The 25295-nt window shown below is 35.4% G+C and overlaps 20 non-coding genes across 20 annotated transcripts; all 20 read left to right on the top strand.

Annotated features, from left to right (window-relative positions):
- Window positions 1-1684: 1684 nt before the first annotated feature.
- On the top strand, window positions 1685-1876 carry LOC139507844 (U2 spliceosomal RNA). Its single transcript, XR_011660887.1, has one exon. It is a non-coding gene; the product is annotated as a U2 spliceosomal RNA (small nuclear RNA).
- Window positions 1877-2869: 993 nt separating this feature from the next.
- Window positions 2870-3062, top strand: LOC139507878 (U2 spliceosomal RNA). The gene has a single exon (XR_011660921.1). It is a non-coding gene; the product is annotated as a U2 spliceosomal RNA (small nuclear RNA).
- Window positions 3063-4055: 993 nt separating this feature from the next.
- On the top strand, window positions 4056-4248 carry LOC139507877 (U2 spliceosomal RNA). Its single transcript, XR_011660920.1, has one exon. It is a non-coding gene; the product is annotated as a U2 spliceosomal RNA (small nuclear RNA).
- Window positions 4249-5241: 993 nt separating this feature from the next.
- Window positions 5242-5434, top strand: LOC139507876 (U2 spliceosomal RNA). The gene has a single exon (XR_011660919.1). It is a non-coding gene; the product is annotated as a U2 spliceosomal RNA (small nuclear RNA).
- Window positions 5435-6427: 993 nt separating this feature from the next.
- On the top strand, window positions 6428-6620 carry LOC139507875 (U2 spliceosomal RNA). Its single transcript, XR_011660918.1, has one exon. It is a non-coding gene; the product is annotated as a U2 spliceosomal RNA (small nuclear RNA).
- Window positions 6621-7614: 994 nt separating this feature from the next.
- Window positions 7615-7807, top strand: LOC139507873 (U2 spliceosomal RNA). The gene has a single exon (XR_011660917.1). It is a non-coding gene; the product is annotated as a U2 spliceosomal RNA (small nuclear RNA).
- Window positions 7808-8800: 993 nt separating this feature from the next.
- LOC139507872 (U2 spliceosomal RNA) lies at window positions 8801-8993 on the top strand. Its single transcript, XR_011660916.1, has one exon. It is a non-coding gene; the product is annotated as a U2 spliceosomal RNA (small nuclear RNA).
- A 993-nt stretch (window positions 8994-9986) lies between these two features.
- LOC139507871 (U2 spliceosomal RNA) lies at window positions 9987-10179 on the top strand. Its single transcript, XR_011660915.1, has one exon. It is a non-coding gene; the product is annotated as a U2 spliceosomal RNA (small nuclear RNA).
- A 993-nt stretch (window positions 10180-11172) lies between these two features.
- Window positions 11173-11365, top strand: LOC139507870 (U2 spliceosomal RNA). Its single transcript, XR_011660914.1, has one exon. It is a non-coding gene; the product is annotated as a U2 spliceosomal RNA (small nuclear RNA).
- A 993-nt stretch (window positions 11366-12358) lies between these two features.
- LOC139507869 (U2 spliceosomal RNA) lies at window positions 12359-12551 on the top strand. Its single transcript, XR_011660913.1, has one exon. It is a non-coding gene; the product is annotated as a U2 spliceosomal RNA (small nuclear RNA).
- Window positions 12552-13544: 993 nt separating this feature from the next.
- Window positions 13545-13737, top strand: LOC139507868 (U2 spliceosomal RNA). Its single transcript, XR_011660911.1, has one exon. It is a non-coding gene; the product is annotated as a U2 spliceosomal RNA (small nuclear RNA).
- A 993-nt stretch (window positions 13738-14730) lies between these two features.
- On the top strand, window positions 14731-14923 carry LOC139507866 (U2 spliceosomal RNA). The gene has a single exon (XR_011660909.1). It is a non-coding gene; the product is annotated as a U2 spliceosomal RNA (small nuclear RNA).
- A 993-nt stretch (window positions 14924-15916) lies between these two features.
- LOC139507865 (U2 spliceosomal RNA) lies at window positions 15917-16109 on the top strand. Its single transcript, XR_011660908.1, has one exon. It is a non-coding gene; the product is annotated as a U2 spliceosomal RNA (small nuclear RNA).
- A 993-nt stretch (window positions 16110-17102) lies between these two features.
- LOC139507864 (U2 spliceosomal RNA) lies at window positions 17103-17295 on the top strand. Its single transcript, XR_011660907.1, has one exon. It is a non-coding gene; the product is annotated as a U2 spliceosomal RNA (small nuclear RNA).
- A 993-nt stretch (window positions 17296-18288) lies between these two features.
- Window positions 18289-18481, top strand: LOC139507862 (U2 spliceosomal RNA). The gene has a single exon (XR_011660906.1). It is a non-coding gene; the product is annotated as a U2 spliceosomal RNA (small nuclear RNA).
- Window positions 18482-19474: 993 nt separating this feature from the next.
- Window positions 19475-19667, top strand: LOC139507861 (U2 spliceosomal RNA). The gene has a single exon (XR_011660905.1). It is a non-coding gene; the product is annotated as a U2 spliceosomal RNA (small nuclear RNA).
- A 993-nt stretch (window positions 19668-20660) lies between these two features.
- Window positions 20661-20853, top strand: LOC139507860 (U2 spliceosomal RNA). The gene has a single exon (XR_011660904.1). It is a non-coding gene; the product is annotated as a U2 spliceosomal RNA (small nuclear RNA).
- A 993-nt stretch (window positions 20854-21846) lies between these two features.
- Window positions 21847-22039, top strand: LOC139507859 (U2 spliceosomal RNA). Its single transcript, XR_011660903.1, has one exon. It is a non-coding gene; the product is annotated as a U2 spliceosomal RNA (small nuclear RNA).
- A 993-nt stretch (window positions 22040-23032) lies between these two features.
- LOC139507858 (U2 spliceosomal RNA) lies at window positions 23033-23225 on the top strand. The gene has a single exon (XR_011660902.1). It is a non-coding gene; the product is annotated as a U2 spliceosomal RNA (small nuclear RNA).
- A 993-nt stretch (window positions 23226-24218) lies between these two features.
- LOC139507857 (U2 spliceosomal RNA) lies at window positions 24219-24411 on the top strand. The gene has a single exon (XR_011660900.1). It is a non-coding gene; the product is annotated as a U2 spliceosomal RNA (small nuclear RNA).
- The last annotated feature ends 884 nt before the right edge of the window (window positions 24412-25295 follow it).

The following is a 25295-nucleotide window of genomic DNA, read 5'->3' as shown; positions in this document are numbered from 1 at the left end:
AGTGAAAAGTTAAAGTTAAAAGTTAAAGTGTTAAAATGGATTTAGTAGATTATGGATTACTTAGATGCAGTGCGAAGTTTTCGTTTACGGATGGCTCACCAGTTAACACACGTACTTGGATTATCCGTGCATTAAAGAACATTGTTAACCCGGATGATGTGACAGCGATTTTCAAGGTGGATATTGGTGGTGTTTGGTATACAACCTTTACTACTGAAGATATTGCTGATAAAGTGATTAATTCGGACTTTACGTCGTTAGATACCAGAGTTGCAGTAAGCCGTGCAGACACAAGAACAGTGTTATTGAAAGTTTTGTGGCTTCCAGTGTGGTTAAAGCTAACTGCAGTTGAATCGTTTTTAGAACAGTATGGCAAAATAGTTAGTTGTTCACGTGAAACGGAGAAATCCGAAGGAATAACGTTTGCTAATGGGAACATTAAAGTTACATTGGAGATTTCAGAGAAGGATGTACAATCGTTACCATACCGTACTAGTATAGCAGGTAAAGACTGTCTACTTACCGTGGTGGGTAGGGCACCGTTATGCCTGAAGTGTAGAACCGTTGGACATATTCGTAAGAACTGTCCGTCAGGCAAAAAGGCAACAGTTCCGTTGGAAGCAGTCTCGGTTCCGGAGACTCAAAACAGTGACATTAGTGATGATACACCGGTAGATATGCAGGTTACACAGGATACTTCCCCCGTTACAAAGGATACGACACAGGAGACCGTGGATACGTCACAAGAGACCGTGGATACCGAAAAGTCCTCGTCCGTTTCCAAGTTATGGTCCGATATCGCGACAGATCCGGACGATCTTTCTGGAGAAGTACAGTACAAAGTTGTTAGTGGTAAAAAGCGAAAAGTGACTGATGTTAAAAGGGAAACATACCAACTGTGTTTAATTAATAATGTAGAAGGGAAACCTAAACCGGCATTAGGTCGCGTAAGTGACCAGAATATGATAACCACGTATATAATCAGTGATAAGGAATTGCGGGATATAATTGGTAAAGAACCGGACAGACATAAGCATAAACAGTTAATATTAGACAGTTTACAGGCAGATTTTGATATTGTAGTAAACTCAAATTATTTCAATTATAAAGAAGTTGACGGTCTCATTTAAAGTTTAAAGTAACATGGAATTTGACATGTATTTATTACATGTAGAATTTAAAATAGTTCAGTTCAAAAATTTAAAGGTAAAAGTTATTGTCGTAGCACACATGACAATGCATTATGGACTTTAGTGGGTTGTGTGTGTACGATATTGATTTTGATGTTAAATGTAATCACTATGTATTGTGTATTTTGATTTTGTTAAAGGTAAACATTATAGGTAAAATTTAACGGACGATATTTATTTATAGTTAAATTTAAATATAATACTAGTTTACAATAGCTTGTTTTAATTATAAAGGTAAATTATTTAAAGGAAAGTTTATATCTAGATTTGTAAAAGGAATTTAAAAACACTTTGTTGTTTATTTATAAATTGGGGGGTTTTCAGTATCAAAATTGGGGTTTTTTGAAAATTAATTTTATAAATTTGTTTTCGGTAATTTGATTTATATCTAAAAGTAAATAATTTTCAGTAATTTTCGGATTTATTTATTATTGAGTTACAATCGGACTATCTGTGATATATGATTTTAACTATTGATTGTATTCAATATAAGTATCTATTATTAATAAAATGTTTGAAATATAAAAAAGTATCTGTTCTTATCAGCTTAATATCTGATACGTACCCCATGTGGGTACTTCGATATTAAACTGATTTTTGCAACTAGGTGAGATGTTAGGTGCTTGCACCGCTCTTGCCACGAGTTGGCCTGGTATTGCAGTACCTCCAGGATCGGCTCACTCCCCTATTTGGGGAGAAAATAAATTAAAATAGAAAAGTAGCTTTCCCTTCAATAGCCTGCGAAACAGCCCCAGTAAAATATTCTCTAATGCTTTTCACTGCTACATGTGTACTTTTTCTATATATCTTTCTTAGTATTCTTTTTAAGGAGTTTGTGTAAATTGTATAGTTTTACTCATTGTTGTAAATAATTTTACTTCTCGTGCATGTGAAATAAGTTGCATTTTATTTTATGTCTGTTCTCTAAAAAGTTATTTTCTTTCCTTGTAATGTAATATTTTTGTTGTCGCTTTCTTGTATTTATAACAGCACATGTCAGTGTAATAATGTATTCTCGTTCCTAAAAAGAAACTATGAATTTTTAGCGTTACGGAAAAACGCGGGGAAAAGAATTACGTCCCCTTCTACTGTTTCAATCATCGTTAATAGCGACGTCGCCTCAGAACGAGGGCAAACGATGGAAACTGCAGTCGGCCGGTAAGTTTTTTCCTCCTTCTAAAATTTATTTAAAAATAGCTGTACCGGTCAATTCCTTAAAAAAAAATAGAACAGATGAACTGTTTATATTTGTGTTAACTAAACGAGACAGTGAAAAGTCCGTGCAGATTGTGAAAAAGCGTTGAATTTATTTTGTGATTAAAGAAATTTCCTAGAAATTTCCTAGGCTTTAAAAACTGCGTTCGTCGGACCTAGGATGAATCAACATGATCATGTTATTTCGTTCGATTAAGATTAAATACGTATACGTATGATATACGTTTAAAAATGTATTCTCGCGACTTGCCGTATTTCACAAGCCGCTTTTTATTTTCACACCCGTTTTGTCATGCAGAAATCGTTTCATGCTGTCAGGTATTTGAAGCAAATCAAGATCTCGTGTTTCGTGTGCTTTTTGTATATAAATTTGCAAAAGTTGTGTAGCTTTGGTTAAAATTAAAACACCGTGTTTGAGTAAGAAATAGGATTTGTAGGCTTTGGAAACTCGGAGAGATTTGAGTATCGCTTCTCGGCCTTTTGGCTAAGATCAAAGTGTAGTATCTGTTCTTATCAGCTTAATATCTGATACGTACCCCATGTGGGTACTTCGATATTAAACTGATTTTTGCAACTAGGTGAGATGTTAGGTGCTTGCACCGCTCTTGCCACGAGTTGGCCTGGTATTGCAGTACCTCCAGGATCGGCTCACTCCCCTATTTGGGGAGAAAATAAATTAAAATAGAAAAGTAGCTTTCCCTTCAATAGCCTGCGAAACAGCCCCAGTAAAATATTCTCTAATGCTTTTCACTGCTACATGTGTACTTTTTCTATATATCTTTCTTAGTATTCTTTTTAAGGAGTTTGTGTAAATTGTATAGTTTTACTCATTGTTGTAAATAATTTTACTTCTCGTGCATGTGAAATAAGTTGCATTTTATTTTATGTCTGTTCTCTAAAAAGTTATTTTCTTTCCTTGTAATGTAATATTTTTGTTGTCGCTTTCTTGTATTTATAACAGCACATGTCAGTGTAATAATGTATTCTCGTTCCTAAAAAGAAACTATGAATTTTTAGCGTTACGGAAAAACGCGGGGAAAAGAATTACGTCCCCTTCTACTGTTTCAATCATCGTTAATAGCGACGTCGCCTCAGAACGAGGGCAAACGATGGAAACTGCAGTCGGCCGGTAAGTTTTTTCCTCCTTCTAAAATTTATTTAAAAATAGCTGTACCGGTCAATTCCTTAAAAAAAAATAGAACAGATGAACTGTTTATATTTGTGTTAACTAAACGAGACAGTGAAAAGTCCGTGCAGATTGTGAAAAAGCGTTGAATTTATTTTGTGATTAAAGAAATTTCCTAGAAATTTCCTAGGCTTTAAAAACTGCGTTCGTCGGACCTAGGATGAATCAACATGATCATGTTATTTCGTTCGATTAAGATTAAATACGTATACGTATGATATACGTTTAAAAATGTATTCTCGCGACTTGCCGTATTTCACAAGCCGCTTTTTATTTTCACACCCGTTTTGTCATGCAGAAATCGTTTCATGCTGTCAGGTATTTGAAGCAAATCAAGATCTCGTGTTTCGTGTGCTTTTTGTATATAAATTTGCAAAAGTTGTGTAGCTTTGGTTAAAATTAAAACACCGTGTTTGAGTAAGAAATAGGATTTGTAGGCTTTGGAAACTCGGAGAGATTTGAGTATCGCTTCTCGGCCTTTTGGCTAAGATCAAAGTGTAGTATCTGTTCTTATCAGCTTAATATCTGATACGTACCCCATGTGGGTACTTCGATATTAAACTGATTTTTGCAACTAGGTGAGATGTTAGGTGCTTGCACCGCTCTTGCCACGAGTTGGCCTGGTATTGCAGTACCTCCAGGATCGGCTCACTCCCCTATTTGGGGAGAAAATAAATTAAAATAGAAAAGTAGCTTTCCCTTCAATAGCCTGCGAAACAGCCCCAGTAAAATATTCTCTAATGCTTTTCACTGCTACATGTGTACTTTTTCTATATATCTTTCTTAGTATTCTTTTTAAGGAGTTTGTGTAAATTGTATAGTTTTACTCATTGTTGTAAATAATTTTACTTCTCGTGCATGTGAAATAAGTTGCATTTTATTTTATGTCTGTTCTCTAAAAAGTTATTTTCTTTCCTTGTAATGTAATATTTTTGTTGTCGCTTTCTTGTATTTATAACAGCACATGTCAGTGTAATAATGTATTCTCGTTCCTAAAAAGAAACTATGAATTTTTAGCGTTACGGAAAAACGCGGGGAAAAGAATTACGTCCCCTTCTACTGTTTCAATCATCGTTAATAGCGACGTCGCCTCAGAACGAGGGCAAACGATGGAAACTGCAGTCGGCCGGTAAGTTTTTTCCTCCTTCTAAAATTTATTTAAAAATAGCTGTACCGGTCAATTCCTTAAAAAAAAATAGAACAGATGAACTGTTTATATTTGTGTTAACTAAACGAGACAGTGAAAAGTCCGTGCAGATTGTGAAAAAGCGTTGAATTTATTTTGTGATTAAAGAAATTTCCTAGAAATTTCCTAGGCTTTAAAAACTGCGTTCGTCGGACCTAGGATGAATCAACATGATCATGTTATTTCGTTCGATTAAGATTAAATACGTATACGTATGATATACGTTTAAAAATGTATTCTCGCGACTTGCCGTATTTCACAAGCCGCTTTTTATTTTCACACCCGTTTTGTCATGCAGAAATCGTTTCATGCTGTCAGGTATTTGAAGCAAATCAAGATCTCGTGTTTCGTGTGCTTTTTGTATATAAATTTGCAAAAGTTGTGTAGCTTTGGTTAAAATTAAAACACCGTGTTTGAGTAAGAAATAGGATTTGTAGGCTTTGGAAACTCGGAGAGATTTGAGTATCGCTTCTCGGCCTTTTGGCTAAGATCAAAGTGTAGTATCTGTTCTTATCAGCTTAATATCTGATACGTACCCCATGTGGGTACTTCGATATTAAACTGATTTTTGCAACTAGGTGAGATGTTAGGTGCTTGCACCGCTCTTGCCACGAGTTGGCCTGGTATTGCAGTACCTCCAGGATCGGCTCACTCCCCTATTTGGGGAGAAAATAAATTAAAATAGAAAAGTAGCTTTCCCTTCAATAGCCTGCGAAACAGCCCCAGTAAAATATTCTCTAATGCTTTTCACTGCTACATGTGTACTTTTTCTATATATCTTTCTTAGTATTCTTTTTAAGGAGTTTGTGTAAATTGTATAGTTTTACTCATTGTTGTAAATAATTTTACTTCTCGTGCATGTGAAATAAGTTGCATTTTATTTTATGTCTGTTCTCTAAAAAGTTATTTTCTTTCCTTGTAATGTAATATTTTTGTTGTCGCTTTCTTGTATTTATAACAGCACATGTCAGTGTAATAATGTATTCTCGTTCCTAAAAAGAAACTATGAATTTTTAGCGTTACGGAAAAACGCGGGGAAAAGAATTACGTCCCCTTCTACTGTTTCAATCATCGTTAATAGCGACGTCGCCTCAGAACGAGGGCAAACGATGGAAACTGCAGTCGGCCGGTAAGTTTTTTCCTCCTTCTAAAATTTATTTAAAAATAGCTGTACCGGTCAATTCCTTAAAAAAAAATAGAACAGATGAACTGTTTATATTTGTGTTAACTAAACGAGACAGTGAAAAGTCCGTGCAGATTGTGAAAAAGCGTTGAATTTATTTTGTGATTAAAGAAATTTCCTAGAAATTTCCTAGGCTTTAAAAACTGCGTTCGTCGGACCTAGGATGAATCAACATGATCATGTTATTTCGTTCGATTAAGATTAAATACGTATACGTATGATATACGTTTAAAAATGTATTCTCGCGACTTGCCGTATTTCACAAGCCGCTTTTTATTTTCACACCCGTTTTGTCATGCAGAAATCGTTTCATGCTGTCAGGTATTTGAAGCAAATCAAGATCTCGTGTTTCGTGTGCTTTTTGTATATAAATTTGCAAAAGTTGTGTAGCTTTGGTTAAAATTAAAACACCGTGTTTGAGTAAGAAATAGGATTTGTAGGCTTTGGAAACTCGGAGAGATTTGAGTATCGCTTCTCGGCCTTTTGGCTAAGATCAAAGTGTAGTATCTGTTCTTATCAGCTTAATATCTGATACGTACCCCATGTGGGTACTTCGATATTAAACTGATTTTTGCAACTAGGTGAGATGTTAGGTGCTTGCACCGCTCTTGCCACGAGTTGGCCTGGTATTGCAGTACCTCCAGGATCGGCTCACTCCCCTATTTGGGGAGAAAATAAATTAAAATAGAAAAGTAGCTTTCCCTTCAATAGCCTGCGAAACAGCCCCAGTAAAATATTCTCTAATGCTTTTCACTGCTACATGTGTACTTTTTCTATATATCTTTCTTAGTATTCTTTTTAAGGAGTTTGTGTAAATTGTATAGTTTTACTCATTGTTGTAAATAATTTTACTTCTCGTGCATGTGAAATAAGTTGCATTTTATTTTATGTCTGTTCTCTAAAAAGTTATTTTCTTTCCTTGTAATGTAATATTTTTGTTGTCGCTTTCTTGTATTTATAACAGCACATGTCAGTGTAATAATGTATTCTCGTTCCTAAAAAGAAACTATGAATTTTTAGCGTTACGGAAAAACGCGGGGAAAAGAATTACGTCCCCTTCTACTGTTTCAATCATCGTTAATAGCGACGTCGCCTCAGAACGAGGGCAAACGATGGAAACTGCAGTCGGCCGGTAAGTTTTTTCCTCCTTCTAAAATTTATTTAAAAATAGCTGTACCGGTCAATTCCTTAAAAAAAAATAGAACAGATGAACTGTTTATATTTGTGTTAACTAAACGAGACAGTGAAAAGTCCGTGCAGATTGTGAAAAAGCGTTGAATTTATTTTGTGATTAAAGAAATTTCCTAGAAATTTCCTAGGCTTTAAAAACTGCGTTCGTCGGACCTAGGATGAATCAACATGATCATGTTATTTCGTTCGATTAAGATTAAATACGTATACGTATGATATACGTTTAAAAATGTATTCTCGCGACTTGCCGTATTTCACAAGCCGCTTTTTATTTTCACACACCGTTTTGTCATGCAGAAATCGTTTCATGCTGTCAGGTATTTGAAGCAAATCAAGATCTCGTGTTTCGTGTGCTTTTTGTATATAAATTTGCAAAAGTTGTGTAGCTTTGGTTAAAATTAAAACACCGTGTTTGAGTAAGAAATAGGATTTGTAGGCTTTGGAAACTCGGAGAGATTTGAGTATCGCTTCTCGGCCTTTTGGCTAAGATCAAAGTGTAGTATCTGTTCTTATCAGCTTAATATCTGATACGTACCCCATGTGGGTACTTCGATATTAAACTGATTTTTGCAACTAGGTGAGATGTTAGGTGCTTGCACCGCTCTTGCCACGAGTTGGCCTGGTATTGCAGTACCTCCAGGATCGGCTCACTCCCCTATTTGGGGAGAAAATAAATTAAAATAGAAAAGTAGCTTTCCCTTCAATAGCCTGCGAAACAGCCCCAGTAAAATATTCTCTAATGCTTTTCACTGCTACATGTGTACTTTTTCTATATATCTTTCTTAGTATTCTTTTTAAGGAGTTTGTGTAAATTGTATAGTTTTACTCATTGTTGTAAATAATTTTACTTCTCGTGCATGTGAAATAAGTTGCATTTTATTTTATGTCTGTTCTCTAAAAAGTTATTTTCTTTCCTTGTAATGTAATATTTTTGTTGTCGCTTTCTTGTATTTATAACAGCACATGTCAGTGTAATAATGTATTCTCGTTCCTAAAAAGAAACTATGAATTTTTAGCGTTACGGAAAAACGCGGGGAAAAGAATTACGTCCCCTTCTACTGTTTCAATCATCGTTAATAGCGACGTCGCCTCAGAACGAGGGCAAACGATGGAAACTGCAGTCGGCCGGTAAGTTTTTTCCTCCTTCTAAAATTTATTTAAAAATAGCTGTACCGGTCAATTCCTTAAAAAAAAATAGAACAGATGAACTGTTTATATTTGTGTTAACTAAACGAGACAGTGAAAAGTCCGTGCAGATTGTGAAAAAGCGTTGAATTTATTTTGTGATTAAAGAAATTTCCTAGAAATTTCCTAGGCTTTAAAAACTGCGTTCGTCGGACCTAGGATGAATCAACATGATCATGTTATTTCGTTCGATTAAGATTAAATACGTATACGTATGATATACGTTTAAAAATGTATTCTCGCGACTTGCCGTATTTCACAAGCCGCTTTTTATTTTCACACCCGTTTTGTCATGCAGAAATCGTTTCATGCTGTCAGGTATTTGAAGCAAATCAAGATCTCGTGTTTCGTGTGCTTTTTGTATATAAATTTGCAAAAGTTGTGTAGCTTTGGTTAAAATTAAAACACCGTGTTTGAGTAAGAAATAGGATTTGTAGGCTTTGGAAACTCGGAGAGATTTGAGTATCGCTTCTCGGCCTTTTGGCTAAGATCAAAGTGTAGTATCTGTTCTTATCAGCTTAATATCTGATACGTACCCCATGTGGGTACTTCGATATTAAACTGATTTTTGCAACTAGGTGAGATGTTAGGTGCTTGCACCGCTCTTGCCACGAGTTGGCCTGGTATTGCAGTACCTCCAGGATCGGCTCACTCCCCTATTTGGGGAGAAAATAAATTAAAATAGAAAAGTAGCTTTCCCTTCAATAGCCTGCGAAACAGCCCCAGTAAAATATTCTCTAATGCTTTTCACTGCTACATGTGTACTTTTTCTATATATCTTTCTTAGTATTCTTTTTAAGGAGTTTGTGTAAATTGTATAGTTTTACTCATTGTTGTAAATAATTTTACTTCTCGTGCATGTGAAATAAGTTGCATTTTATTTTATGTCTGTTCTCTAAAAAGTTATTTTCTTTCCTTGTAATGTAATATTTTTGTTGTCGCTTTCTTGTATTTATAACAGCACATGTCAGTGTAATAATGTATTCTCGTTCCTAAAAAGAAACTATGAATTTTTAGCGTTACGGAAAAACGCGGGGAAAAGAATTACGTCCCCTTCTACTGTTTCAATCATCGTTAATAGCGACGTCGCCTCAGAACGAGGGCAAACGATGGAAACTGCAGTCGGCCGGTAAGTTTTTTCCTCCTTCTAAAATTTATTTAAAAATAGCTGTACCGGTCAATTCCTTAAAAAAAAATAGAACAGATGAACTGTTTATATTTGTGTTAACTAAACGAGACAGTGAAAAGTCCGTGCAGATTGTGAAAAAGCGTTGAATTTATTTTGTGATTAAAGAAATTTCCTAGAAATTTCCTAGGCTTTAAAAACTGCGTTCGTCGGACCTAGGATGAATCAACATGATCATGTTATTTCGTTCGATTAAGATTAAATACGTATACGTATGATATACGTTTAAAAATGTATTCTCGCGACTTGCCGTATTTCACAAGCCGCTTTTTATTTTCACACCCGTTTTGTCATGCAGAAATCGTTTCATGCTGTCAGGTATTTGAAGCAAATCAAGATCTCGTGTTTCGTGTGCTTTTTGTATATAAATTTGCAAAAGTTGTGTAGCTTTGGTTAAAATTAAAACACCGTGTTTGAGTAAGAAATAGGATTTGTAGGCTTTGGAAACTCGGAGAGATTTGAGTATCGCTTCTCGGCCTTTTGGCTAAGATCAAAGTGTAGTATCTGTTCTTATCAGCTTAATATCTGATACGTACCCCATGTGGGTACTTCGATATTAAACTGATTTTTGCAACTAGGTGAGATGTTAGGTGCTTGCACCGCTCTTGCCACGAGTTGGCCTGGTATTGCAGTACCTCCAGGATCGGCTCACTCCCCTATTTGGGGAGAAAATAAATTAAAATAGAAAAGTAGCTTTCCCTTCAATAGCCTGCGAAACAGCCCCAGTAAAATATTCTCTAATGCTTTTCACTGCTACATGTGTACTTTTTCTATATATCTTTCTTAGTATTCTTTTTAAGGAGTTTGTGTAAATTGTATAGTTTTACTCATTGTTGTAAATAATTTTACTTCTCGTGCATGTGAAATAAGTTGCATTTTATTTTATGTCTGTTCTCTAAAAAGTTATTTTCTTTCCTTGTAATGTAATATTTTTGTTGTCGCTTTCTTGTATTTATAACAGCACATGTCAGTGTAATAATGTATTCTCGTTCCTAAAAAGAAACTATGAATTTTTAGCGTTACGGAAAAACGCGGGGAAAAGAATTACGTCCCCTTCTACTGTTTCAATCATCGTTAATAGCGACGTCGCCTCAGAACGAGGGCAAACGATGGAAACTGCAGTCGGCCGGTAAGTTTTTTCCTCCTTCTAAAATTTATTTAAAAATAGCTGTACCGGTCAATTCCTTAAAAAAAAATAGAACAGATGAACTGTTTATATTTGTGTTAACTAAACGAGACAGTGAAAAGTCCGTGCAGATTGTGAAAAAGCGTTGAATTTATTTTGTGATTAAAGAAATTTCCTAGAAATTTCCTAGGCTTTAAAAACTGCGTTCGTCGGACCTAGGATGAATCAACATGATCATGTTATTTCGTTCGATTAAGATTAAATACGTATACGTATGATATACGTTTAAAAATGTATTCTCGCGACTTGCCGTATTTCACAAGCCGCTTTTTATTTTCACACCCGTTTTGTCATGCAGAAATCGTTTCATGCTGTCAGGTATTTGAAGCAAATCAAGATCTCGTGTTTCGTGTGCTTTTTGTATATAAATTTGCAAAAGTTGTGTAGCTTTGGTTAAAATTAAAACACCGTGTTTGAGTAAGAAATAGGATTTGTAGGCTTTGGAAACTCGGAGAGATTTGAGTATCGCTTCTCGGCCTTTTGGCTAAGATCAAAGTGTAGTATCTGTTCTTATCAGCTTAATATCTGATACGTACCCCATGTGGGTACTTCGATATTAAACTGATTTTTGCAACTAGGTGAGATGTTAGGTGCTTGCACCGCTCTTGCCACGAGTTGGCCTGGTATTGCAGTACCTCCAGGATCGGCTCACTCCCCTATTTGGGGAGAAAATAAATTAAAATAGAAAAGTAGCTTTCCCTTCAATAGCCTGCGAAACAGCCCCAGTAAAATATTCTCTAATGCTTTTCACTGCTACATGTGTACTTTTTCTATATATCTTTCTTAGTATTCTTTTTAAGGAGTTTGTGTAAATTGTATAGTTTTACTCATTGTTGTAAATAATTTTACTTCTCGTGCATGTGAAATAAGTTGCATTTTATTTTATGTCTGTTCTCTAAAAAGTTATTTTCTTTCCTTGTAATGTAATATTTTTGTTGTCGCTTTCTTGTATTTATAACAGCACATGTCAGTGTAATAATGTATTCTCGTTCCTAAAAAGAAACTATGAATTTTTAGCGTTACGGAAAAACGCGGGGAAAAGAATTACGTCCCCTTCTACTGTTTCAATCATCGTTAATAGCGACGTCGCCTCAGAACGAGGGCAAACGATGGAAACTGCAGTCGGCCGGTAAGTTTTTTCCTCCTTCTAAAATTTATTTAAAAATAGCTGTACCGGTCAATTCCTTAAAAAAAAATAGAACAGATGAACTGTTTATATTTGTGTTAACTAAACGAGACAGTGAAAAGTCCGTGCAGATTGTGAAAAAGCGTTGAATTTATTTTGTGATTAAAGAAATTTCCTAGAAATTTCCTAGGCTTTAAAAACTGCGTTCGTCGGACCTAGGATGAATCAACATGATCATGTTATTTCGTTCGATTAAGATTAAATACGTATACGTATGATATACGTTTAAAAATGTATTCTCGCGACTTGCCGTATTTCACAAGCCGCTTTTTATTTTCACACCCGTTTTGTCATGCAGAAATCGTTTCATGCTGTCAGGTATTTGAAGCAAATCAAGATCTCGTGTTTCGTGTGCTTTTTGTATATAAATTTGCAAAAGTTGTGTAGCTTTGGTTAAAATTAAAACACCGTGTTTGAGTAAGAAATAGGATTTGTAGGCTTTGGAAACTCGGAGAGATTTGAGTATCGCTTCTCGGCCTTTTGGCTAAGATCAAAGTGTAGTATCTGTTCTTATCAGCTTAATATCTGATACGTACCCCATGTGGGTACTTCGATATTAAACTGATTTTTGCAACTAGGTGAGATGTTAGGTGCTTGCACCGCTCTTGCCACGAGTTGGCCTGGTATTGCAGTACCTCCAGGATCGGCTCACTCCCCTATTTGGGGAGAAAATAAATTAAAATAGAAAAGTAGCTTTCCCTTCAATAGCCTGCGAAACAGCCCCAGTAAAATATTCTCTAATGCTTTTCACTGCTACATGTGTACTTTTTCTATATATCTTTCTTAGTATTCTTTTTAAGGAGTTTGTGTAAATTGTATAGTTTTACTCATTGTTGTAAATAATTTTACTTCTCGTGCATGTGAAATAAGTTGCATTTTATTTTATGTCTGTTCTCTAAAAAGTTATTTTCTTTCCTTGTAATGTAATATTTTTGTTGTCGCTTTCTTGTATTTATAACAGCACATGTCAGTGTAATAATGTATTCTCGTTCCTAAAAAGAAACTATGAATTTTTAGCGTTACGGAAAAACGCGGGGAAAAGAATTACGTCCCCTTCTACTGTTTCAATCATCGTTAATAGCGACGTCGCCTCAGAACGAGGGCAAACGATGGAAACTGCAGTCGGCCGGTAAGTTTTTTCCTCCTTCTAAAATTTATTTAAAAATAGCTGTACCGGTCAATTCCTTAAAAAAAAATAGAACAGATGAACTGTTTATATTTGTGTTAACTAAACGAGACAGTGAAAAGTCCGTGCAGATTGTGAAAAAGCGTTGAATTTATTTTGTGATTAAAGAAATTTCCTAGAAATTTCCTAGGCTTTAAAAACTGCGTTCGTCGGACCTAGGATGAATCAACATGATCATGTTATTTCGTTCGATTAAGATTAAATACGTATACGTATGATATACGTTTAAAAATGTATTCTCGCGACTTGCCGTATTTCACAAGCCGCTTTTTATTTTCACACCCGTTTTGTCATGCAGAAATCGTTTCATGCTGTCAGGTATTTGAAGCAAATCAAGATCTCGTGTTTCGTGTGCTTTTTGTATATAAATTTGCAAAAGTTGTGTAGCTTTGGTTAAAATTAAAACACCGTGTTTGAGTAAGAAATAGGATTTGTAGGCTTTGGAAACTCGGAGAGATTTGAGTATCGCTTCTCGGCCTTTTGGCTAAGATCAAAGTGTAGTATCTGTTCTTATCAGCTTAATATCTGATACGTACCCCATGTGGGTACTTCGATATTAAACTGATTTTTGCAACTAGGTGAGATGTTAGGTGCTTGCACCGCTCTTGCCACGAGTTGGCCTGGTATTGCAGTACCTCCAGGATCGGCTCACTCCCCTATTTGGGGAGAAAATAAATTAAAATAGAAAAGTAGCTTTCCCTTCAATAGCCTGCGAAACAGCCCCAGTAAAATATTCTCTAATGCTTTTCACTGCTACATGTGTACTTTTTCTATATATCTTTCTTAGTATTCTTTTTAAGGAGTTTGTGTAAATTGTATAGTTTTACTCATTGTTGTAAATAATTTTACTTCTCGTGCATGTGAAATAAGTTGCATTTTATTTTATGTCTGTTCTCTAAAAAGTTATTTTCTTTCCTTGTAATGTAATATTTTTGTTGTCGCTTTCTTGTATTTATAACAGCACATGTCAGTGTAATAATGTATTCTCGTTCCTAAAAAGAAACTATGAATTTTTAGCGTTACGGAAAAACGCGGGGAAAAGAATTACGTCCCCTTCTACTGTTTCAATCATCGTTAATAGCGACGTCGCCTCAGAACGAGGGCAAACGATGGAAACTGCAGTCGGCCGGTAAGTTTTTTCCTCCTTCTAAAATTTATTTAAAAATAGCTGTACCGGTCAATTCCTTAAAAAAAAATAGAACAGATGAACTGTTTATATTTGTGTTAACTAAACGAGACAGTGAAAAGTCCGTGCAGATTGTGAAAAAGCGTTGAATTTATTTTGTGATTAAAGAAATTTCCTAGAAATTTCCTAGGCTTTAAAAACTGCGTTCGTCGGACCTAGGATGAATCAACATGATCATGTTATTTCGTTCGATTAAGATTAAATACGTATACGTATGATATACGTTTAAAAATGTATTCTCGCGACTTGCCGTATTTCACAAGCCGCTTTTTATTTTCACACCCGTTTTGTCATGCAGAAATCGTTTCATGCTGTCAGGTATTTGAAGCAAATCAAGATCTCGTGTTTCGTGTGCTTTTTGTATATAAATTTGCAAAAGTTGTGTAGCTTTGGTTAAAATTAAAACACCGTGTTTGAGTAAGAAATAGGATTTGTAGGCTTTGGAAACTCGGAGAGATTTGAGTATCGCTTCTCGGCCTTTTGGCTAAGATCAAAGTGTAGTATCTGTTCTTATCAGCTTAATATCTGATACGTACCCCATGTGGGTACTTCGATATTAAACTGATTTTTGCAACTAGGTGAGATGTTAGGTGCTTGCACCGCTCTTGCCACGAGTTGGCCTGGTATTGCAGTACCTCCAGGATCGGCTCACTCCCCTATTTGGGGAGAAAATAAATTAAAATAGAAAAGTAGCTTTCCCTTCAATAGCCTGCGAAACAGCCCCAGTAAAATATTCTCTAATGCTTTTCACTGCTACATGTGTACTTTTTCTATATATCTTTCTTAGTATTCTTTTTAAGGAGTTTGTGTAAATTGTATAGTTTTACTCATTGTTGTAAATAATTTTACTTCTCGTGCATGTGAAATAAGTTGCATTTTATTTTATGTCTGTTCTCTAAAAAGTTATTTTCTTTCCTTGTAATGTAATATTTTTGTTGTCGCTTTCTTGTATTTATAACAGCACATGTCAGTGTAATAATGTATTCTCGTTCCTAAAAAGAAACTATGAATTTTTAGCGTTACGGAAAAACGCGGGGAAAAGAATTACGTCCCCTTCTACTGTTTCAATCATCGTTAATAGCGACGTCGCCTCAGAACGAGGGCAAACGATGGAAACTGCAGTCGGCCGGTAAGTTTTTTCCTCCTTCTAAAATTTATTTAAAAATAGCTGTACCGGTCAATTCCTTAAAAAAAAATAGAACAGATGAACTGTTTATATTTGTGTTAACTAAACGAGACAGTGAAAAGTCCGTGCAGATTGTGAAAAAGCGTTGAATTTATTTTGTGATTAAAGAAATTTCCTAGAAATTTCCTAGGCTTTAAAAACTGCGTTCGTCGGACCTAGGATGAATCAACATGATCATGTTATTTCGTTCGATTAAGATTAAATACGTATACGTATGATATACGTTTAAAAATGTATTCTCGCGACTTGCCGTATTTCACAAGCCGCTTTTTATTTTCACACCCGTTTTGTCATGCAGAAATCGTTTCATGCTGTCAGGTATTTGAAGCAAATCAAGATCTCGTGTTTCGTGTGCTTTTTGTATATAAATTTGCAAAAGTTGTGTAGCTTTGGTTAAAATTAAAACACCGTGTTTGAGTAAGAAATAGGATTTGTAGGCTTTGGAAACTCGGAGAGATTTGAGTATCGCTTCTCGGCCTTTTGGCTAAGATCAAAGTGTAGTATCTGTTCTTATCAGCTTAATATCTGATACGTACCCCATGTGGGTACTTCGATATTAAACTGATTTTTGCAACTAGGTGAGATGTTAGGTGCTTGCACCGCTCTTGCCACGAGTTGGCCTGGTATTGCAGTACCTCCAGGATCGGCTCACTCCCCTATTTGGGGAGAAAATAAATTAAAATAGAAAAGTAGCTTTCCCTTCAATAGCCTGCGAAACAGCCCCAGTAAAATATTCTCTAATGCTTTTCACTGCTACATGTGTACTTTTTCTATATATCTTTCTTAGTATTCTTTTTAAGGAGTTTGTGTAAATTGTATAGTTTTACTCATTGTTGTAAATAATTTTACTTCTCGTGCATGTGAAATAAGTTGCATTTTATTTTATGTCTGTTCTCTAAAAAGTTATTTTCTTTCCTTGTAATGTAATATTTTTGTTGTCGCTTTCTTGTATTTATAACAGCACATGTCAGTGTAATAATGTATTCTCGTTCCTAAAAAGAAACTATGAATTTTTAGCGTTACGGAAAAACGCGGGGAAAAGAATTACGTCCCCTTCTACTGTTTCAATCATCGTTAATAGCGACGTCGCCTCAGAACGAGGGCAAACGATGGAAACTGCAGTCGGCCGGTAAGTTTTTTCCTCCTTCTAAAATTTATTTAAAAATAGCTGTACCGGTCAATTCCTTAAAAAAAAATAGAACAGATGAACTGTTTATATTTGTGTTAACTAAACGAGACAGTGAAAAGTCCGTGCAGATTGTGAAAAAGCGTTGAATTTATTTTGTGATTAAAGAAATTTCCTAGAAATTTCCTAGGCTTTAAAAACTGCGTTCGTCGGACCTAGGATGAATCAACATGATCATGTTATTTCGTTCGATTAAGATTAAATACGTATACGTATGATATACGTTTAAAAATGTATTCTCGCGACTTGCCGTATTTCACAAGCCGCTTTTTATTTTCACACCCGTTTTGTCATGCAGAAATCGTTTCATGCTGTCAGGTATTTGAAGCAAATCAAGATCTCGTGTTTCGTGTGCTTTTTGTATATAAATTTGCAAAAGTTGTGTAGCTTTGGTTAAAATTAAAACACCGTGTTTGAGTAAGAAATAGGATTTGTAGGCTTTGGAAACTCGGAGAGATTTGAGTATCGCTTCTCGGCCTTTTGGCTAAGATCAAAGTGTAGTATCTGTTCTTATCAGCTTAATATCTGATACGTACCCCATGTGGGTACTTCGATATTAAACTGATTTTTGCAACTAGGTGAGATGTTAGGTGCTTGCACCGCTCTTGCCACGAGTTGGCCTGGTATTGCAGTACCTCCAGGATCGGCTCACTCCCCTATTTGGGGAGAAAATAAATTAAAATAGAAAAGTAGCTTTCCCTTCAATAGCCTGCGAAACAGCCCCAGTAAAATATTCTCTAATGCTTTTCACTGCTACATGTGTACTTTTTCTATATATCTTTCTTAGTATTCTTTTTAAGGAGTTTGTGTAAATTGTATAGTTTTACTCATTGTTGTAAATAATTTTACTTCTCGTGCATGTGAAATAAGTTGCATTTTATTTTATGTCTGTTCTCTAAAAAGTTATTTTCTTTCCTTGTAATGTAATATTTTTGTTGTCGCTTTCTTGTATTTATAACAGCACATGTCAGTGTAATAATGTATTCTCGTTCCTAAAAAGAAACTATGAATTTTTAGCGTTACGGAAAAACGCGGGGAAAAGAATTACGTCCCCTTCTACTGTTTCAATCATCGTTAATAGCGACGTCGCCTCAGAACGAGGGCAAACGATGGAAACTGCAGTCGGCCGGTAAGTTTTTTCCTCCTTCTAAAATTTATTTAAAAATAGCTGTACCGGTCAATTCCTTAAAAAAAAATAGAACAGATGAACTGTTTATATTTGTGTTAACTAAACGAGACAGTGAAAAGTCCGTGCAGATTGTGAAAAAGCGTTGAATTTATTTTGTGATTAAAGAAATTTCCTAGAAATTTCCTAGGCTTTAAAAACTGCGTTCGTCGGACCTAGGATGAATCAACATGATCATGTTATTTCGTTCGATTAAGATTAAATACGTATACGTATGATATACGTTTAAAAATGTATTCTCGCGACTTGCCGTATTTCACAAGCCGCTTTTTATTTTCACACCCGTTTTGTCATGCAGAAATCGTTTCATGCTGTCAGGTATTTGAAGCAAATCAAGATCTCGTGTTTCGTGTGCTTTTTGTATATAAATTTGCAAAAGTTGTGTAGCTTTGGTTAAAATTAAAACACCGTGTTTGAGTAAGAAATAGGATTTGTAGGCTTTGGAAACTCGGAGAGATTTGAGTATCGCTTCTCGGCCTTTTGGCTAAGATCAAAGTGTAGTATCTGTTCTTATCAGCTTAATATCTGATACGTACCCCATGTGGGTACTTCGATATTAAACTGATTTTTGCAACTAGGTGAGATGTTAGGTGCTTGCACCGCTCTTGCCACGAGTTGGCCTGGTATTGCAGTACCTCCAGGATCGGCTCACTCCCCTATTTGGGGAGAAAATAAATTAAAATAGAAAAGTAGCTTTCCCTTCAATAGCCTGCGAAACAGCCCCAGTAAAATATTCTCTAATGCTTTTCACTGCTACATGTGTACTTTTTCTATATATCTTTCTTAGTATTCTTTTTAAGGAGTTTGTGTAAATTGTATAGTTTTACTCATTGTTGTAAATAATTTTACTTCTCGTGCATGTGAAATAAGTTGCATTTTATTTTATGTCTGTTCTCTAAAAAGTTATTTTCTTTCCTTGTAATGTAATATTTTTGTTGTCGCTTTCTTGTATTTATAACAGCACATGTCAGTGTAATAATGTATTCTCGTTCCTAAAAAGAAACTATGAATTTTTAGCGTTACGGAAAAACGCGGGGAAAAGAATTACGTCCCCTTCTACTGTTTCAATCATCGTTAATAGCGACGTCGCCTCAGAACGAGGGCAAACGATGGAAACTGCAGTCGGCCGGTAAGTTTTTTCCTCCTTCTAAAATTTATTTAAAAATAGCTGTACCGGTCAATTCCTTAAAAAAAAATAGAACAGATGAACTGTTTATATTTGTGTTAACTAAACGAGACAGTGAAAAGTCCGTGCAGATTGTGAAAAAGCGTTGAATTTATTTTGTGATTAAAGAAATTTCCTAGAAATTTCCTAGGCTTTAAAAACTGCGTTCGTCGGACCTAGGATGAATCAACATGATCATGTTATTTCGTTCGATTAAGATTAAATACGTATACGTATGATATACGTTTAAAAATGTATTCTCGCGACTTGCCGTATTTCACAAGCCGCTTTTTATTTTCACACCCGTTTTGTCATGCAGAAATCGTTTCATGCTGTCAGGTATTTGAAGCAAATCAAGATCTCGTGTTTCGTGTGCTTTTTGTATATAAATTTGCAAAAGTTGTGTAGCTTTGGTTAAAATTAAAACACCGTGTTTGAGTAAGAAATAGGATTTGTAGGCTTTGGAAACTCGGAGAGATTTGAGTATCGCTTCTCGGCCTTTTGGCTAAGATCAAAGTGTAGTATCTGTTCTTATCAGCTTAATATCTGATACGTACCCCATGTGGGTACTTCGATATTAAACTGATTTTTGCAACTAGGTGAGATGTTAGGTGCTTGCACCGCTCTTGCCACGAGTTGGCCTGGTATTGCAGTACCTCCAGGATCGGCTCACTCCCCTATTTGGGGAGAAAATAAATTAAAATAGAAAAGTAGCTTTCCCTTCAATAGCCTGCGAAACAGCCCCAGTAAAATATTCTCTAATGCTTTTCACTGCTACATGTGTACTTTTTCTATATATCTTTCTTAGTATTCTTTTTAAGGAGTTTGTGTAAATTGTATAGTTTTACTCATTGTTGTAAATAATTTTACTTCTCGTGCATGTGAAATAAGTTGCATTTTATTTTATGTCTGTTCTCTAAAAAGTTATTTTCTTTCCTTGTAATGTAATATTTTTGTTGTCGCTTTCTTGTATTTATAACAGCACATGTCAGTGTAATAATGTATTCTCGTTCCTAAAAAGAAACTATGAATTTTTAGCGTTACGGAAAAACGCGGGGAAAAGAATTACGTCCCCTTCTACTGTTTCAATCATCGTTAATAGCGACGTCGCCTCAGAACGAGGGCAAACGATGGAAACTGCAGTCGGCCGGTAAGTTTTTTCCTCCTTCTAAAATTTATTTAAAAATAGCTGTACCGGTCAATTCCTTAAAAAAAAATAGAACAGATGAACTGTTTATATTTGTGTTAACTAAACGAGACAGTGAAAAGTCCGTGCAGATTGTGAAAAAGCGTTGAATTTATTTTGTGATTAAAGAAATTTCCTAGAAATTTCCTAGGCTTTAAAAACTGCGTTCGTCGGACCTAGGATGAATCAACATGATCATGTTATTTCGTTCGATTAAGATTAAATACGTATACGTATGATATACGTTTAAAAATGTATTCTCGCGACTTGCCGTATTTCACAAGCCGCTTTTCATTTTCACACCCGTTTTGTCATGCAGAAATCGTTTCATGCTGTCAGGTATTTGAAGCAAATCAAGATCTCGTGTTTCGTGTGCTTTTTGTATATAAATTTGCAAAAGTTGTGTAGCTTTGGTTAAAATTAAAACACCGTGTTTGAGTAAGAAATAGGATTTGTAGGCTTTGGAAACTCGGAGAGATTTGAGTATCGCTTCTCGGCCTTTTGGCTAAGATCAAAGTGTAGTATCTGTTCTTATCAGCTTAATATCTGATACGTACCCCATGTGGGTACTTCGATATTAAACTGATTTTTGCAACTAGGTGAGATGTTAGGTGCTTGCACCGCTCTTGCCACGAGTTGGCCTGGTATTGCAGTACCTCCAGGATCGGCTCACTCCCCTATTTGGGGAGAAAATAAATTAAAATAGAAAAGTAGCTTTCCCTTCAATAGCCTGCGAAACAGCCCCAGTAAAATATTCTCTAATGCTTTTCACTGCTACATGTGTACTTTTTCTATATATCTTTCTTAGTATTCTTTTTAAGGAGTTTGTGTAAATTGTATAGTTTTACTCATTGTTGTAAATAATTTTACTTCTCGTGCATGTGAAATAAGTTGCATTTTATTTTATGTCTGTTCTCTAAAAAGTTATTTTCTTTCCTTGTAATGTAATATTTTTGTTGTCGCTTTCTTGTATTTATAACAGCACATGTCAGTGTAATAATGTATTCTCGTTCCTAAAAAGAAACTATGAATTTTTAGCGTTACGGAAAAACGCGGGGAAAAGAATTACGTCCCCTTCTACTGTTTCAATCATCGTTAATAGCGACGTCGCCTCAGAACGAGGGCAAACGATGGAAACTGCAGTCGGCCGGTAAGTTTTTTCCTCCTTCTAAAATTTATTTAAAAATAGCTGTACCGGTCAATTCCTTAAAAAAAAATAGAACAGATGAACTGTTTATATTTGTGTTAACTAAACGAGACAGTGAAAAGTCCGTGCAGATTGTGAAAAAGCGTTGAATTTATTTTGTGATTAAAGAAATTTCCTAGAAATTTCCTAGGCTTTAAAAACTGCGTTCGTCGGACCTAGGATGAATCAACATGATCATGTTATTTCGTTCGATTAAGATTAAATACGTATACGTATGATATACGTTTAAAAATGTATTCTCGCGACTTGCCGTATTTCACAAGCCGCTTTTCATTTTCACACCCGTTTTGTCATGCAGAAATCGTTTCATGCTGTCAGGTATTTGAAGCAAATCAAGATCTCGTGTTTCGTGTGCTTTTTGTATATAAATTTGCAAAAGTTGTGTAGCTTTGGTTAAAATTAAAACACCGTGTTTGAGTAAGAAATAGGATTTGTAGGCTTTGGAAACTCGGAGAGATTTGAGTATCGCTTCTCGGCCTTTTGGCTAAGATCAAAGTGTAGTATCTGTTCTTATCAGCTTAATATCTGATACGTACCCCATGTGGGTACTTCGATATTAAACTGATTTTTGCAACTAGGTGAGATGTTAGGTGCTTGCACCGCTCTTGCCACGAGTTGGCCTGGTATTGCAGTACCTCCAGGATCGGCTCACTCCCCTATTTGGGGAGAAAATAAATTAAAATAGAAAAGTAGCTTTCCCTTCAATAGCCTGCGAAACAGCCCCAGTAAAATATTCTCTAATGCTTTTCACTGCTACATGTGTACTTTTTCTATATATCTTTCTTAGTATTCTTTTTAAGGAGTTTGTGTAAATTGTATAGTTTTACTCATTGTTGTAAATAATTTTACTTCTCGTGCATGTGAAATAAGTTGCATTTTATTTTATGTCTGTTCTCTAAAAAGTTATTTTCTTTCCTTGTAATGTAATATTTTTGTTGTCGCTTTCTTGTATTTATAACAGCACATGTCAGTGTAATAATGTATTCTCGTTCCTAAAAAGAAACTATGAATTTTTAGCGTTACGGAAAAACGCGGGGAAAAGAATTACGTCCCCTTCTACTGTTTCAATCATCGTTAATAGCGACGTCGCCTCAGAACGAGGGCAAACGATGGAAACTGCAGTCGGCCGGTAAGTTTTTTCCTCCTTCTAAAATTTATTTAAAAATAGCTGTACCGGTCAATTCCTTAAAAAAAAATAGAACAGATGAACTGTTTATATTTGTGTTAACTAAACGAGACAGTGAAAAGTCCGTGCAGATTGTGAAAAAGCGTTGAATTTATTTTGTGATTAAAGAAATTTCCTAGAAATTTCCTAGGCTTTAAAAACTGCGTTCGTCGGACCTAGGATGAATCAACATGATCATGTTATTTCGTTCGATTAAGATTAAATACGTATACGTATGATATACGTTTAAAAATGTATTCTCGCGACTTGCCGTATTTCACAAGCCGCTTTTCATTTTCACACCCGTTTTGTCATGCAGAAATCGTTTCATGCTGTCAGGTATTTGAAGCAAATCAAGATCTCGTGTTTCGTGTGCTTTTTGTATATAAATTTGCAAAAGTTGTGTAGCTTTGGTTAAAATTAAAACACCGTGTTTGAGTAAGAAATAGGATTTGTAGGCTTTGGAAACTCGGAGAGATTTGAGTATCGCTTCTCGGCCTTTTGGCTAAGATCAAAGTGTAGTATCTGTTCTTATCAGCTTAATATCTGATACGTACCCCATGTGGGTACTTCGATATTAAACTGATTTTTGCAACTAGGTGAGATGTTAGGTGCTTGCACCGCTCTTGCCACGAGTTGGCCTGGTATTGCAGTACCTCCAGGATCGGCTCACTCCCCTATTTGGGGAGAAAATAAATTAAAATAGAAAAGTAGCTTTCCCTTCAATAGCCTGCGAAACAGCCCCAGTAAAATATTCTCTAATGCTTTTCACTGCTACATGTGTACTTTTTCTATATATCTTTCTTAGTATTCTTTTTAAGGAGTTTGTGTAAATTGTATAGTTTTACTCATTGTTGTAAATAATTTTACTTCTCGTGCATGTGAAATAAGTTGCATTTTATTTTATGTCTGTTCTCTAAAAAGTTATTTTCTTTCCTTGTAATGTAATATTTTTGTTGTCGCTTTCTTGTATTTATAACAGCACATGTCAGTGTAATAATGTATTCTCGTTCCTAAAAAGAAACTATGAATTTTTAGCGTTACGGAAAAACGCGGGGAAAAGAATTACGTCCCCTTCTACTGTTTCAATCATCGTTAATAGCGACGTCGCCTCAGAACGAGGGCAAACGATGGAAACTGCAGTCGGCCGGTAAGTTTTTTCCTCCTTCTAAAATTTATTTAAAAATAGCTGTACCGGTCAATTCCTTAAAAAAAAATAGAACAGATGAACTGTTTATATTTGTGTTAACTAAACGAGACAGTGAAAAGTCCGTGCAGATTGTGAAAAAGCGTTGAATTTATTTTGTGATTAAAGAAATTTCCTAGAAATTTCCTAGGCTTTAAAAACTGCGTTCGTCGGACCTAGGATGAATCAACATGATCATGTTATTTCGTTCGATTAAGATTAAATACGTATACGTATGATATACGTTTAAAAATGTATTCTCGCGACTTGCCGTATTTCACAAGCCGCTTTTTATTTTCACACCCGTTTTGTCATGCAGAAATCGTTTCATGCTGTCAGGTATTTGAAGCAAATCAAGATCTCGTGTTTCGTGTGCTTTTTGTATATAAATTTGCAAAAGTTGTGTAGCTTTGGTTAAAATTAAAACACCGTGTTTGAGTAAGAAATAGGATTTGTAGGCTTTGGAAACTCGGAGAGATTTGAGTATCGCTTCTCGGCCTTTTGGCTAAGATCAAAGTGTAGTATCTGTTCTTATCAGCTTAATATCTGATACGTACCCCATGTGGGTACTTCGATATTAAACTGATTTTTGCAACTAGGTGAGATGTTAGGTGCTTGCACCGCTCTTGCCACGAGTTGGCCTGGTATTGCAGTACCTCCAGGATCGGCTCACTCCCCTATTTGGGGAGAAAATAAATTAAAATAGAAAAGTAGCTTTCCCTTCAATAGCCTGCGAAACAGCCCCAGTAAAATATTCTCTAATGCTTTTCACTGCTACATGTGTACTTTTTCTATATATCTTTCTTAGTATTCTTTTTAAGGAGTTTGTGTAAATTGTATAGTTTTACTCATTGTTGTAAATAATTTTACTTCTCGTGCATGTGAAATAAGTTGCATTTTATTTTATGTCTGTTCTCTAAAAAGTTATTTTCTTTCCTTGTAATGTAATATTTTTGTTGTCGCTTTCTTGTATTTATAACAGCACATGTCAGTGTAATAATGTATTCTCGTTCCTAAAAAGAAACTATGAATTTTTAGCGTTACGGAAAAACGCGGGGAAAAGAATTACGTCCCCTTCTACTGTTTCAATCATCGTTAATAGCGACGTCGCCTCAGAACGAGGGCAAACGATGGAAACTGCAGTCGGCCGGTAAGTTTTTTCCTCCTTCTAAAATTTATTTAAAAATAGCTGTACCGGTCAATTCCTTAAAAAAAAATAGAACAGATGAACTGTTTATATTTGTGTTAACTAAACGAGACAGTGAAAAGTCCGTGCAGATTGTGAAAAAGCGTTGAATTTATTTTGTGATTAAAGAAATTTCCTAGAAATTTCCTAGGCTTTAAAAACTGCGTTCGTCGGACCTAGGATGAATCAACATGATCATGTTATTTCGTTCGATTAAGATTAAATACGTATACGTATGATATACGTTTAAAAATGTATTCTCGCGACTTGCCGTATTTCACAAGCCGCTTTTTATTTTCACACCCGTTTTGTCATGCAGAAATCGTTTCATGCTGTCAGGTATTTGAAGCAAATCAAGATCTCGTGTTTCGTGTGC

This window comes from Mytilus edulis, unplaced genomic scaffold (genome assembly GCF_963676685.1).
Source record: "Mytilus edulis unplaced genomic scaffold, xbMytEdul2.2 SCAFFOLD_172, whole genome shotgun sequence".
NCBI lineage: Eukaryota > Metazoa > Mollusca > Bivalvia > Mytilida > Mytilidae > Mytilus > Mytilus edulis.
Note: the sequence above shows the minus strand (reverse complement) of the source record. Positions and strands in the feature narration are given on the sequence as shown.